This window comes from Amblyomma americanum, chromosome 1, assembly GCF_052857255.1.
Source record: "Amblyomma americanum isolate KBUSLIRL-KWMA chromosome 1, ASM5285725v1, whole genome shotgun sequence".
NCBI classification, from domain to species: Eukaryota; Metazoa; Arthropoda; class Arachnida; order Ixodida; family Ixodidae; genus Amblyomma; species Amblyomma americanum.
The window spans coordinates 212,941,388-212,956,553 of record NC_135497.1 but is presented as its reverse complement, the minus strand read 5'-3'; the positions used below and the strand labels follow the sequence as shown (position 1 = coordinate 212,956,553).

Here is a 15,166-nt window from a genome sequence, read left to right as displayed (position 1 = left end):
GACTACCTGCGGGGTTTGAAATCTAGGCCAGTGGACTCGAGAAAAAGGAAGTCGGCTGGCAACAAAAAACAGACAAGGAGCGGTGTAAATCTGATTCGTATATCCTTAGGTATGTCTGAACAGTTAGGAGTTGAAATCTAGATGATAAAGGAAGAATACGGGCTTCAAGATAAACCACGTTATTTGCCACAAATTTGGGGAGGCCAAGGCACAACCGAAGCGCTTCCCGCTCCAAAAGAACGAGTGGGCGAATTTTGTACGCAGCCGTATCAGAAAACAGCACAGATCCAAATTCTAAAATTAGTCGGACATACAAAACATAAATCAGCAAATGTGCATCTCTCCGCATTCCAGACCGGGGGTTACTTAATCTACGCAACATGCCCACAGCACGAGCCTCTTTCGCTGCGACATGGTCAATGTGTGAGCGCCATGTGAGGCTGTCATCATAAATAACACCAGATATTTTAATGACAACTTGAGGAATATTTTGTCGCTGGTAAATGAGAGACAGATGAATGGGATCTTACATTTGAAAAGCAAGTACAGCGCACTTGTTTACATTTAAGGTGAGACGTAAGTCACACAAACAATTTTCAAGCAAATCCAGGTACGATTGCAGGCGCACATAGAGAGATTGAATGTCAGCTGCAGCAGTGAAAAATGCAATCTCGTCCGCATTGACGTACGTGCGAATGTGATGATGGCTGGGAATAGAGCTCATTAGAATATTAAACAGCACAGGCGACAGGCAGGCTGTCTTGATTTGTGTTCTCGATTTATTCTTTTCTTGGCGGCAACCAGTCAGAGCATCTACAGAACTGGTCGTAATCTGAAGCGGGCTCGGGCGGGCGGGCGCATGGGCATGGAAATGAGCATGCGCACGGCCAGGGGCATGCGCCCGGACATCTGTCATGGAGCACGGGCCGACGCGCCGCGACGAAAATAAAAAATGGACAAAATGCCTATAAAATAAATCAGAATAACACCTGGGCTCGTGCAGAAGAAAAATTGTACACCGGACTGAATTGAATTGAATAGACGTTTACTGAATAGGATGGTGGCTGGAGCGCATGTGGGCGGGCGCTCAATGCAGTGTTCCGGAGGCTTCTGCCGGCCTTCTGGCGACGGGAAGGAGCGCCGCCTGGTCGTCAGCTTCACCTGCCACGGGTTTCTGGGGACGGGTCCATGTGATATGCGTTAGGGTTGGGGCGTCGCCGCACCAGGGACATTTGTCTTTGTAAAGTGTTGTGTTTAGGCGATGTAAATAGTGCAGGCTTTGATAGGTGTTTGAAGACGCCGTAGGAGGCATGGCTACGCCAGGGCGGACACCTTAGCTCGTGAATGTGCACCGGATGCATCCGACGGAGCGTCTGCACTCACTGGTAGCAGGACTTGCTATCTACCGTAAACGTGCCGAGGCTTCGCGGCTCGCCGTTAGCAGCAGTGAGGTGCAGACACGCGTGTGCATTAAAGGTGCTCTGAAACCGCATCTGAGAGAGTACATAAACTCGCTCAGTCACTACAACCTCTCATCATGAACACCTGAGCCATATAATACACTTCTACACGCAGCAGAGAATTCACAATTGCGTACGAAAGTTGGCGCGTCCTTTCCGGTGACTTTTTATGCTCGCTCTCTACTCCGTCGCACACTTCTGCGTTATTCTGTTTAGTGGTGGCTGTTGTTAGATTCTTTCAGGCGTCACGCAGCTACCATTGCCGCCGCGAGTCAGCAGCATCGCTCCGACGGGTCTGAAAGCTCCGCTCTCCGGAGAAATATTCTCGTGCGCGTCGGCGGAAGAGCGCCGACATTTGAGCGTAGAAAAAGTGACGAGAGGCGAGCAAAAGGCGCAAAGACGCTTAAAGGGACACTGAGGAGAAATGGAAGTTGGCTTGTATCGATAGAATACCAGCTCCTGAACATAAGAACGCCACTCTTACTGAAAACAAGGTTCTTGTAAGGCAGAAAATAGCAAGAACCAAAATAAAGGTATCGCCGCCACAGGCCAATCTCGCAAGTACAAGCGTGATGACGCCATAGGACAAGAGACGCCACCTTGGAGGAATTTTCCTTCCTATATGGTCGGCAAATCTCTGAGGCTGACAAAGGAAGCTTGCGCGGTTCAATATTGAGGTAATTAAGTTTTGTTCTTGAAACTGATAGTGCACTTTTATCACACAAGGAAGACAGTCAAAAGACAACCTGAATATTGGAAGCAAAGAAAACCGATGCTTGATGGCGCCACAGGCGGCCAGGAGAGTTTCGATTTGTTATGGCGCTTCGCGTCTATGAGCTCTGCGTGCCCCGTGGTCTTGTTTTTGACGCGCCTTGATTTACAAGCGCCGAACAGCAGAGGAACTCCAAGTGCGGCTTCAAGTGCTAGTTAACATTTGAAGGAGCCTGTTAAGGCTGGTCAAATGATCGTCACGGTCGATGAAAAACTATGATGGCGCGATGGTCGGTGATCGTACAAGGCAGTTAGCAGTATAAAGAGCACTTTTCTCTTCGTACGCTCGCCCGCCGAAACGTTCCCGACAGTGCTAGTCAACTTCGAACTACTTAACGGAAATCGTTCATTAGGGACGGGAGACAAGGTACAAGGCAGTTAAGGAAAAGAGATTTGGAGCCTGCAGAGACCGTACCTCCGCTCTCCTCCAACTCGTTTGTTTGCGGCTCCATTCAATAGCTTCGGCAGTTGGGCGGAGCTGTTCTCTTCGAGCTCTCAGCTAATTTAATCCATTCACAGTACACACCTGAAGGCACCTGCAAGTGGGCGAGAGAGCCCGATCCAGTTGGCCCCGTACCTCCGGAAACGCGCGGAACCCGCTGAAGCATGGTGCGTCGGTTTTACTTTCAAGCCGCCAACTTTCAATGCGAGCGCCCTTGAGCACCCATCCGTTTTTTGTGGCAAAAGAAAAGAATAAATAACCTGGCCCTTGCAACCGTGAGAAAACTCCTCGACGCCGCCCGCTGCACCGTGCAACAGCGCCGTTCATGGAATCACAATCCATTGGCCCCAAACCCTCGGCCAGCCTCCGATGTGCGCGACGGGCCGACCTTGTCCTCGCCCCTCGAGACTCCCCGCACTGGGGTTAAGATATTTGATTAGCAACGGCTGCTCACTGAGGAATGGGGGAAACGACCCGCCGGCGCCTAACCTAACCGTGCTCCCTCAAAAGCATCACACGCTCTGTGGGACTGAGGTCGCTGAAATGCAGGCGGGAGTTTTTGCGAGAGCTACGTTGTCGGATTCGGGAACGTGATTCATCGTAATGCTGGCAAGACGCCGGTGCAAACGTAAACGAAGCGACGGCAGCGACCCCCGATAGATGTCTTCAACGTGCGGCGGCGGTAGCTTTCATTTCGGCTGCTGCTAGACCGCATTGCTAGCCGCCAGAAATCACGGAGTCTGCGTTTACGTCACGTTCACGTCACTCCGTCCTGTGACGTCATAAGAGGGCACCGAGTTTGAATCGGAGGGCGGGAAAAACTTTTTCAACTTCGAATCCAATTTTTTTTTTTAACAAATGCATCTTTCGCTCCCGGACAAGCGGCAACAAAGCCATGAAATGCCGAACTATCAGATGTTGCTAACAAAAAAAGTTCTCCTCACTGTCCCTTTAAATTCAAATTTTCACTACGCGTTTAAAAAATTCTTGCATATTCATGAAGTGGCGTCTTTTAACATCCCCTTCAGAGCTTTAAAAATATGGAATGGGAGAGTGGCTCCATCGACATGCATATCACCTCACACAACGCAGACGGGCGTAGAACGACTTCCCTTGCACAGTGCATGCCAGCACTGTACTTCGTCTTCACTGCATTACGGCAGCCACAGATCACGTTTTCCCCCACCATGCCCTATGCATCCGGGTGTCAGGAATTGATATCAGGGGTACAGGCGAGCACGTGTGCTGGCCCACAGAACCCTTCTGGATGATTTTAATTAGTGGGACTGTACTAGTGGCCTGGGCGCCGCTTCGGCGGCAGCATGTGGTTAGTTCGAACCCAACGGTAAAAATGGGTACAAGCGTCCCCCTGACCCGCGTCCGTCTTCCTCGGGGCTGTTCGTTTGGAGGAGGCTTCGGAAACCGCGCTGCGCCCTTTCGGTGGCAAACCCAGTTTCGAAACACCTCAGCCTGCGAAGGCGGTTCGTGTTACCGTGTTTACATGGGGATCTCACTGCGAAGGGAAGAGTTCAAGCTCATACCCTCTAACCAGCGTATCTCGACAGACGTACAGTTTAACTGTCACTACTGTAAGCGATCCTTTGGTGTTTCGAAGAGAAAACTTCATGGTATCACTTAGGTCCTGGGCAAGTCTGGATTTTTCCGGCTGTCGGACGTAACGAGAAAAAAATTGGGTTGCACAATAGGCTTTTCCGCACAAGCCCGATTTTGGTACCTCGCGAGCAGATTTTCCATCGAGGGATGGTGAGTAACCACATGCCCTTTTCCTAGCATTGCACCTCAGAAGAGCCGAGCACTAGGCCGGGGGAAATGTTGTACCCATTAGAAAACCGGTGGGTACCTGGCGGCACTGGGGATCGAACCTAGCACCTCCATGATGGCCGAGCACCATACCTGGAGAGCTGTTGTACCTATTTCACCGGTAGTTACCCGGCGACACCGAAGTGCCTCCCACTGCCTCGGTGGATGCTCAATCATAAGGCCAACCGTGACTGGGCAGGGGGGCCCAACAGCCCCCGTAGGAGGGAGTGCCATAGACCTCCCTTCCATACGGAGCACCCTAAGTGGCCGAGCAACTGACCGGAGGACATGCGTACCCATTTATGCCGGTGGATTCACGCAGGTGGCACTTCGGGCTCTCCCACAGACCAGGCCGGATGCTCCGAGACTTGCGGGCATCCTGTGGTACGGCTTGAGAAGGTTGAGAGCGCATGCTTGCAGTTAAAGAGTGACCACTGTCAATTCCTCGGATATTAATAACTGAAGGACATGCCATATGAGTACTTTGTTCCGCACTAGGCGTCCTGCTTTCAACAGATGACATACAGGCGCGATACGTCCAGCCATCAATTTTTACAACACCGACAGGGATGAGATCCCTTCGTTGCGCCTCCATCATGGCGACAACGTTGTGTACCGTGTGAACACAATCTCATTAAACAGGCCGAATTAAGAGTACCAAGCCTGCATTGAGGTGCAGGCATCGGGTTGACTTTGCAGCCGGACGCACGTTCTCAACACATGTATACACTTTACTGAAAATGAGAAGCTAGGCTATACGGCTTTCCTGTAATCGGGGCGCCAGCCTGGACTTTCTAATGCAGTATTGCTGGAAGACGCGCGCTCCTAGGCCCGGACACCGTAAGATTTTGTGTTGCAGCGACAGCTATTAAGAGGATTTGCGCCGTCGTCAAGCCATAACCCCTGAGTTCACATGACCACCACTAGCGTGCACTTCATCAGATGCTCATCGCGGCATAAGTGTGACGTGACTACGCACCGCCGCTACATGCGAGGGCTAAGCCGTACTGCGCCTGCTAGGCTTGTTCTCTCGAGTACGGTTACTGAAGCTTTGAAGCTGACGGCCTTCAAAGTGTACCCCGCACGCACAGCAGCGACGTCGTCCGATCTTGGAAAGCATGTCCATAGCTACTTCAACACCTCGTGTTTGGCATCTCGCTCTCTCCTGTAAGCAGAAGAACCAGAAGCTGTAAGCGGAGCGTTGCAGGAGTGATGCTGCGGTGCCCATAACCTGGCCACGTCAGTTCGTTGTCGGCATACGAAGCGGACGGACGCGTGCTCCTTCGATCGAGTTTGTGACGTTTAAAATGAATGTGGCGAGGTGTCCGACAATCCAGTTGTCGCTGTAATGCAGATCCCGCGATAGCAGTGGTTGCGGGCAGTTTTTAGTGTTCGACGCCATTAGCATACCGTGAACCGTGTCAGCGTTACCGGAGTATACGGCAGCCCGCCCAGCGCCATTGCGCATGCGCCAACTAGTCCCGACTCGGCAGGCGTGCGTGCAGCTGCCGGGTACCTGGTGCAATCTGGCACCCTCAAGGCGATCTGCGCATGCGCGATGACGGCGTTCGTGCTACCGGTAATCCGGTAACGGTGAAACAGTACATGGTGCGCGGTATTCTAAAGGTGTCTATTACCGCGACAGCGTTCAGGCTCCCGTTAAACGGAAAATCCGGCGTCGTCCCGGCGGCGCGTTGTTGCACAAAATGCACATCACGTGTGACGTCACGCTTGTGCGTATGTCTGGAGTGAAAAATCGAAAAGAGCATTCTTGCAATGCGAATTATAGGTTGGCGCATATGTCTCAAACGGCTTAACTTCATAAACTAATTGCTTTTGCGTAGAGAAAAATTTCCATAAATTGTAGTCGAGATTTGAACCCATGACCGTTGGGCCGCCAGTCAGGCACAGTGGACTAGTCCTTTGGTGTGTTATAAGGGAGAGGGGGAGTGGGGAACTTGTACCTCTGCTAAGGAGGGCCAGACGGACTTGGCTGAGTATAGGGGAGGTTAATGTGTATGGTGCTGGCTTAACTTGAAGCTTAGTAATGTGGTAATTAGTGGAGTGAACTAAAGACATGCTGACTGGTCATGTACGACTTAGAGTAACATTATGCGCATAATCTGCAGTGCGGAAGAGCATCAAAGACAAGAATGTTGAAACTGTGCCGTGATAATTGTGATAAATGTGTGAATCTTAACAAAGAACACTGAATGTGTGTGAAGAGAAACCGCTGAAGGGAGCCATTAGCGCTGTCGCGTCGTACCCTCAAAGGCGGATCTTAAGTGTCTCACTGATTTTTATTATTATTACTGGTGCACACGCTCGATGCTACCGTTTGCCGAAATGAACATGGACGCCAGTCATTTCCGCGCGTTGCTTATCAGTGCTGTGAGCGGCTTTGAATCGGTGTCGGGAGTATTTATTCCGATGCGTACTGTGCTGCGATACGTCATATGAAGTCAGATTTAGCCTTATGCATGTATACTTTTTATTTTTCTAAAGAGAACACAAGTCATTTGTCACTCAGACCCCATTTCCAAGTGTGAAGCCAGCTTCGTCTTGTTGCACATTGGCCAACTAATAGCGTCACCCGCCCATTGTAGCCGGAGGTGAAATGCTGACGGCGCATTGTTGCGCTGGACAGACACACGTGGTGTCATAATGGGAACCAAGAATGCTTGGTCCCGAAAAACGAAAGCAGTGTGTGCTTTGAGGACTGCCTGTTCAACCAGTTTGTCGGCACACAGTGTCTCGATGGAGAAGATGCCAGAGTCACGAGTCTATTACGTTATGCATCACGCAAATCTGTCAACCACTGCCGCTGTTGTGACATTGTCTAAGAAAGTTAGGCTTGCACGCAAGAAGCAAAATAAGGGGTTGGAAAGCTGGTCCGATTCTTCCGAGCTTGGCGTTAGTAAAGGGCCCTCAATGTGACGAACGAGAGCGCAGCTGTGGGTGGTCATCGTCCGACGTGGCTGCAGTTGCAGCACCGCTGTTGTTAGCCTGAAGAAGGCCGCCGTTCGAGCACAGCGGAGGAAAATGCCAGGAGGAGAGAGAAAATGAAGAAAGCACCGCCGCGCGCAGCGCTTAGGTTTTCCCTACGCAACGTCAACAGCACAAGCTCGGGATTCAATCAGCCTTTTCTAAACGAACATGTGCCCCCAATTGGAACATAATGAGTCATTTCCGACGCGGCCAGGGAAGCGGCCGATGGCCGGCCGTCGGTCGCTCCGGTGCGCGCCCGTAATGCGATTGGAAGACGCGCTGTCCCAGACTTAATTGGGCCTCCCCAAACGCTGTTCCCTGTTTCCCTCTGCGTCGCCGCCTTCGGTCGCTCACTGGTTGCCGCTGTCTTATTTATTTTATTTTCCTTTTTCGATTCGATCAGTTTGACTCGGCCGCTTTGTCTTTTGGCCGCGCCCCCTCACTGACAGCGCCCTCTTTATTCTTGGGCGCCCCGGGCAGAAGGAAAGAAACGCGTGGCCAGGCGCGGCCGGTGCCCGTAAGAAGAACACACCCGTCCCGGTGGAAAAGGCGAGGCCCGCCGAACTAAACACGATTAGAAGCCGATCAGGATTTAGGGTTCGCGAAAGGACACCTTCCGGCCGAGGCCACTTTGCCGCGCCGCCAGCCGGGCAGCCCGACTGGGACGGCCAGGAAGGTGTGAACCCAGCTTTTCTCTTAAGGGCTCCCTGCAAGTCTCGTTTGAGTCTGCGTGCACTGGAAGCCTCCGCCACTGCTTGTCTTTCTTATCCGCGCCGCCGTCGTTCCATTCCTCTGGCGCGCCGAGCGCCGCCTTTCTTCTTTTCGCGCGTTCTTCAGCCTGATTCCTTTTAAGGGACGGCAGCCGAGGGTAAAAGTTTCCTTGTCTGAAGCGGCTTTCCTTTCCCGTTAAGTAAAGGGACGAGCTCGGGAGGTCCCTGATAAGACGGCCTATTTTGTCAACGCCTTATAAGCAGCGCTCTCTAGCGCCGCAGTAGTTCGTTCACTTCTACGCGCGGGTCTTTCGCCGGGCGTCCCGCGTAACGGAACCATCGATCGCACACCTCGCGAGCACTCTCCTTCTTCGTAAAATCCTAAAGCTACGGCCGCTTAGTTTCTTTTGTCCGGGGTCAGTTTTTAAGCGTGGCAAGTCCGGCAAATGGAGTGCAGACAGGAGCGCCGCACGCGAGGCGCCTGTACTCACTGCTGCGAGAAATAGCTAGCAAGCAGGCGCGGATCCCTTGACCGAGTGCCGCCGCGTTATCTTAATGTTGGAAAATGTACAGTGCTATGTGCGAAAAGGTTTCACGGCTCTTTTGTTTAGTAAAAGATAAGTCGCGTGAATAGAGTCGATATAACTTTATCCTTATTGAGATCGCCGTAGGACAGCTCTGAATATGCGCACTGAAAACTTGCGGATGTAGCGCGTAGCGTAGCGCTAGAGACACCTAGGCTTTCTTCCATCTGCATACATCTTGCTCTGTTGCCAGTTTTGGTTTCTGACTTCATTAGAATACGTAAGTTTTGTTTCAAGTGTACATGAACGCGCTTTTGTTGTTTTTCTTCTTTCGTGGACATTTTGTTGACTGGCGGCAGCAGCAGGAGCCCTATAGTCGGGACTCCCACCAAACTCACCAAGACATCTATCGAGCAATGATTTTTTTTTTCATTCATTCATTACCTGACTGGTGGGCTAGCGTAACGGGGAACGGCCTGGATGGAAAAAAGAAAACGCAACCGTCGCGGCAACGAGCGGAGTAGACAGCTATTTTTGTGAGCGTATAGCGCCAAGTTATAATAGGCTATTTCCCCGCGGCTGTGCTTCACCCTCCGATCACTGAAACGTCGCCTGGAGATAGCGTTTTCTTGGACATCCTGTTTGCAGCAGACGTGCAATGGAACGGTGGTTAAAAAAAAAAAGGAAAGGGGCATTTACGTATACTGTTTCCCTTTTGCGGCCAGCGTCGCGGGTCCTAAGCTGTGAGATATAAGATTACGCGCGAGACGAGTAGCGGTCGTTCCTGCATGTCAAGGGAGGAAAGAGGGAGATGCTACATTGTTGCGAGGTTGGTGTACCAAGTCTTCGGTATTTACACGTATCCGATTACTCTTGCGGCGTATTTATATTTTGCTTACGCAGGGATGCGCCGAAGTTTCACAACAGCAGCTTATATCGTGTAAATACGGGCTGGCACAGGTGATCATCGTGTATAGCGCGAGAAAAACCAACAACAACAAATGCATGTTTTCTAGGTTGCCTCGTTTGATTGGCGGGATTCATTTAAACCTGACCTCCGAGCTGACATGAAAAAGAGAATCGCCTACGGCTCCATGCACTGAAGCGCGCGCGTCACCCCTTGGAATGCTTTGAAGGACGCGGCCACTTGGAGCCACCGGGGATAAACGACAGTTCGACTGCGGCGACGCCGACGAAGCGCGAGGTTGCGAGTTCGAACCCGGCCGCGACGGCCACCATTTGCGTTGAGGTGAAAGGGAGAAACTTCCTTGTATTGAGATTTAGATGCACATATGTGAAAACCTTATGTGGTATGATTGTCGAAATTTATCCGGATTCGTCCACTGCGACACGCCTGATCGATAGCCACCCCCTCGGCTTTGCGCTTAAAACACGTGGTCTGCGAAATTGTTTCTTTTCTCTAATTTCAAGCGTCGGATCCTTTCAGTAGCTTTGCCCAAAACTGTGCCTGTGCTTTCCTCGTATTGTTCCGGGGATACACTAGTTGGCTCTCTTATGTGTCATGGCTATGGAGCCTGCTGGAAAAAGGGGAGGGTGCAGAGCAAGTTAAAACTTGCATTCGACCTGCGTATAGTGGACAACCCGAGAGAAGGGCTGGTATTGACTGATCTTAGAACGAATTTCATAATTTTCTTTCTAGATTTTTCTTTAGTAGTTATTTTAGTAGCTATAACATTTAAACACTGCTCTTTGTTATACTAAACCCTGGAACCACTCAAATATATATGGGGAAAAAATGGGACAACGCCATATATGTAGTAAAAATGCGTTTTCCAGAGGTTCTGTCGTCTATATATTTTGAACTCGGGGAGTGTTAAATGCAGCGAACGAGAACTGCTGCAGTTATGATCTTTCGTCGGATATTCTTTTTGACCTGTGGAGGTGCTTTCGCATGGTGCCTGCACCTTGTCTACCCTTCAGCAGTGAGTTTACTGGAGCGAACGGGCATGCTTGCCCTAAAAATACACCAGGGAGCGAGAGTCATGGCAACCTTAAGCATAAACGAGCGTCTGCTCTATTCCTGAATTCAGATAAAGGATTTCCTATACGGTAATTCGTCTCATGAATAGGGGGTGAAGGGGAAATGGGGAGGGTAATTTTTGTCATAGAGCCTCGGATTTCTCTTCTCATACTCCTTAATGGGCAGATTGCGCGAGTATTCTATAGTACTTTCTAAGCCACGCTTCCGTTCATGAAGTGCTTACCTTAAAAGCTGGTTCCTTTTCGAACGATTCATTGATTTTTCTTCTTAGTATTCCTACAGCTCACCTACTGCTTGTCTTATGCGCAGGCTAACCCACGCCCGCTACCATCGACGACCACGCTCAGGTAGGTCTACACGTTTCCCTCTCTGTAAACTATGCTCATATCTGTAAAAAACATACTCAGCTATGAGCCTTGCAGGAGCATGAAACACCCTGCTTTGTAAGAAAAGTTGTACGAAAACCTAAGAAAACAGCTGCTCAGTGCCAGAGCAAAGAACTGTTGAAGTTGTTTGTCTTTGTACTTTCAAATTGTGGAACTATATTTATGATGTTTTTCCCACCGCCCATAAAGAGCACAGTAGAAGCAACCAGTGCGTAGTATTAGTAACTACATTTGCACGAAGGTTGCTGTCTTGCGCTGATCGTTACTGCGGGATATGTTGCACTTTCTAAGCTCTGCACAAACTTTTAAGCATCGTTTAGTGGCCTCAGTTTAGGATCACATATGTCATCTACATTGCCCGTAGCCTGAAAAATAACACTAAACTGTTGGTTCATTTCTTTTGTTTTTCGTCCGTTGTAGCCCAGTCTGAAAAGCAACTAGACAGAATCGCTTTAATCACTTTGTTTCAGCATTACAAGCACGATATAAACCTTGATTGTGGTTTCAAATATGGCATTTTGTTCCGCGCTTCTGCGCTCTGCGTTGTCGCCTGAAGAGTTTTCTTTACAAATCACACCAGTGTTGTGTAACCTATCGGAGCCGACGATTTTTTTTATTATTTTCTCAGTTGCTTGCAAGCGCTCCTCTCCAAGCCTTGCTCAAAGATATATCTTTCTAATTTTATTACTTAAAGATTTTTCCTCCTTCGGATTTCAAGCAGTACATAAAGATCTAATTAAAACAAGTGTTTCGGCCACATATCATAACAGGCTGTCAATAATTTTGACAGAAAAATATTTTCATACAATAACAGCATATGCAGAACGCGTTTATTTCGGCGGATCTTAACATCTTCACAATGCATAATTTAATGAGACGCTCCTTCATTCTTTTGAATTAATTTTAATGGAAAAAAGTATTACATTTAATGCTGCACATTATACAAAAAATGAGCATGCTTTGAAGCACGGAAGAGAGAAAAATAAATGCTCCATTTTCAAACCTGGGACGAGTTCCGCGCGAGAGCGAGTATGTATGCGCATATTAATGAGCACGCACGCAGCAGCGTTCTTTGTTGAACCGCTGACCATGACAGTGATATAATCTCGTCTTGGTTCTTGACAAGCAGCTAAATCAATTTTTTTGTATGCATGTGCGTAACACGACTCCTTACTTTAACTTTTGACGTCGCAATCTTCCTTTGGTGCAGACTACAGTTAAACTATATCACATTGAAATCGTCCGTTTAGCGCGTACTCATGACTCATGACTCCGCCACATGTTTGTCTCGCACCGCTTCGCGAGCTGGTAGTGCGCAACGGCTTCCTTTCGCGCCCTTTCGTTGTTGGGTCAGAATGGTAATGCCAGTCCGAAATTCTGCAAGCAGCCTTCCCCACATACCTCTCTTGACCACACCGAGAAAGCGAAGCTAGCTCGCTAGAAGGTTTATGAAGGCTACAGGACCAGTTCCTCTGGTGTGATCGGGAAGCGTGAGATACATATTCCCATAGTTTGTTTCGGTCACCTGTGGTTTGTGGGAAAGCCTGCTTGCAGATTTATTTGGTCCAGAATTCGCCGAAAGCAGTGAAATTAAGAATACGCGGTTACGTTTGGCGAGACGACTGCTTTTGGCGCACCCAGAGCCGATAGGCTGTGATATGTCTTCCTAAGGGATATCTGCATCCGACGCCGGTCAGCAGGAGTGCCTCATGGATCGCTGTGGGTTGGTATGCAAGCCATTATTTCCCGTGCAATGACAAAAATCTGGGCTTCTGCGGAATGTTCGAAACAGTTTTTTTCTTCCACGAAGACGGTCTTTCTTCTGTAATGCGGAAGAAGAGTTGACTTTGGGGTGGCCCCGAAGGAATTTGTACTGCGTCGTAGCCCTCACAGAGCGTGAAACGACAAAACGCGCAGAAGGCCCCGCGCACCCGAAACCGGGTTTTATCCGATAAAATCAGCTTATATTTCTTCTCCACAAAGAATAGGCACAACAAAACCACAGTAACCTGTATAAGGGGTCAGAGGGCATTGAAGAAGGCATATTCGTTATCATTCAAGGTCGCTCCAGGTTCTGTCACAAACTTCCCTTTATAATTTTTGTGATAGGCTTCACCAATCTCCCTTGTGGTCTGGTTTACCCTTTTGAAAACATCTTCGGCCTGATCAAACAGGGATAAAAGCGAAATGCTTTACAATGGGCAGCCAAGTGGGCACACAAGGATTGCCGCACAATGAATTTTATATTTAACCAACGAACATGGTCGCCCTCTATCTTCGAGCGCTCATCCGGGAATTGTGTTTCGCTGCTATAGTGAGTACACCTCTGACATGAACTCAGGGCTTAAGCCACTTTCTTTGAAAAGGTTCAAGATATCAGTCAAACGTCTTTTGAAATTGACGTTTTCCCCAATTAACGGATAGCTTTACTTGATAGCCCGCGCCGTTTTTTACGCAGAGAATGGCCGACAAACGACAAAAGGCATCGCGCAGCACCGGGCCAGCTCACACACCAACGCATACGCCTTTTTTTTGTGAGAAGTTCACAGCTTCGTTGCACAAATTGAGATCGCAGGTAATTAAGCCCACCAACCGCGACGCGACGGTCACAATTGAATTTCTGCTCCCCATTGTCTTGCGTTATACATATATTAGTGTGGGCAGAGAAAGAGAAAGAAAAATAATGTTGCTCAGCCCGCACCGCCAACGTCTTGCGTTATACAGCCGCAACAACATTTGAACCGACTGTTGTGCGATAGCGAGTGGAACAAGTAGAACAATGTATTCTACTCGCTACCTCATGCACTGCCGCGGTGCCTGCTACTTGGCCGTGTGTTCGTCAATGTGTTCCCTCTTCTTGCCCTTTTTTTACTTTTACATTTTACTTTTACACGTTACCAACTCGCCCAGGTTTCCGTTATACTGCACTGAAGCGCCCACATTAAAGTGAAAATGCTCAAGAGGCAACAACGTGCAAAATCGATAAGGCATAGACAATTTGTGCTTGAAAGAACCGCAACTACTTGGACTATTATGTTCTCAAGAATATTTTGTCACGAGAGGCACATTATCCCAGACGTTAAACGTTTCTCATGAACAGCTTGGCTCGCGCGGACGTTGCCTGCTAATGAAAGATGTGTGTATGTGCCTGTGTGAGTGATTATGATGTGAGCGTGTATGTGTAAGTGCGTTTTTGTGTTCACATCCGTGCACTATGACACGGGTTTTAAAATATAATTAGGACCGCGTGCTTACGTTCTGAAAGTTTTCCCTTGCTAGCCTCTTTCCTATATAAAATGGTAGTAGTTTAATTAGAATCATAACAATACAAAACGGTTTGCAGGCAAAACTGCCGCGTGTTCCTGGGATAAATCATCTGCTGCCGGCAAAACTGAAAGGGATCGAGTAAGAAACTTGGTAAGAGGGGGGAAAAAAGGCGAGAACTGACAGCAGAAACGACGGTTGATGAAGTAAAACTGCTTACATCTTATGCACAAGTTCACACAAACAAACACGCACGCACACAGGCACACAAGTAAAAAAAAAGTCGTTGGACAACACGTGTACTACCTCTCAATAGTGAGTTCTGTGTAAAAAAAAAAATGCACTCGAGTGAAAGCAGTCATGGTGGGATGCACGGCTGCTGTTAAGTCTGGCGTGGCTACCCGGCGAGGAGGTGATTGGACATAACGCGATGAAGGTGCGCAAGCTCGCCAGAGCTTTCTCGTGGACGCGATCACTGCCCCGCGGCCACAGGCGTGGTGCACGGAAGGATGTCAGAGGCATGGTGTCAAGTTCCCTGCACCAAGTCATCGAGTACCCCGCTGCTTTTGTCCCATTTTCAAAACATCCGAATTCGGAAGCCCTCCACAGTATTGCCAGTGTCAATTTCCCCGGCGCACAGTACGCTGCGCCAATGTGCGGACATTCCACTCCCGCTTTGTGTAAGTAATCTGCAGACACTGATCTCTTGATATAGCTGGATTTAGTATTCCGCCTTCGTGCCTCCTTCAATGCTTTCAGGCCAGCCTGCGTGCCCTGAGTGCTTTATCATTTGAACGA

The 15,166-nt window shown here is 49.2% G+C and overlaps 1 protein-coding gene across 1 annotated transcript in view; it reads left to right on the top strand.

Moving 5' to 3' along the window:
* LOC144114590 (tachykinin-like peptides receptor 99D) overlaps window positions 1–15,166 on the top strand; it is a 444,243-nt gene that overhangs the window by 302,508 nt on the left and 126,569 nt on the right. The window contains exon 5 of the mRNA XM_077648432.1: window positions 11,028–11,065. The gene's annotated coding sequence lies outside the window, so the exon portion shown is untranslated. The remainder of the gene's footprint in view (window positions 1–11,027; window positions 11,066–15,166) is intronic.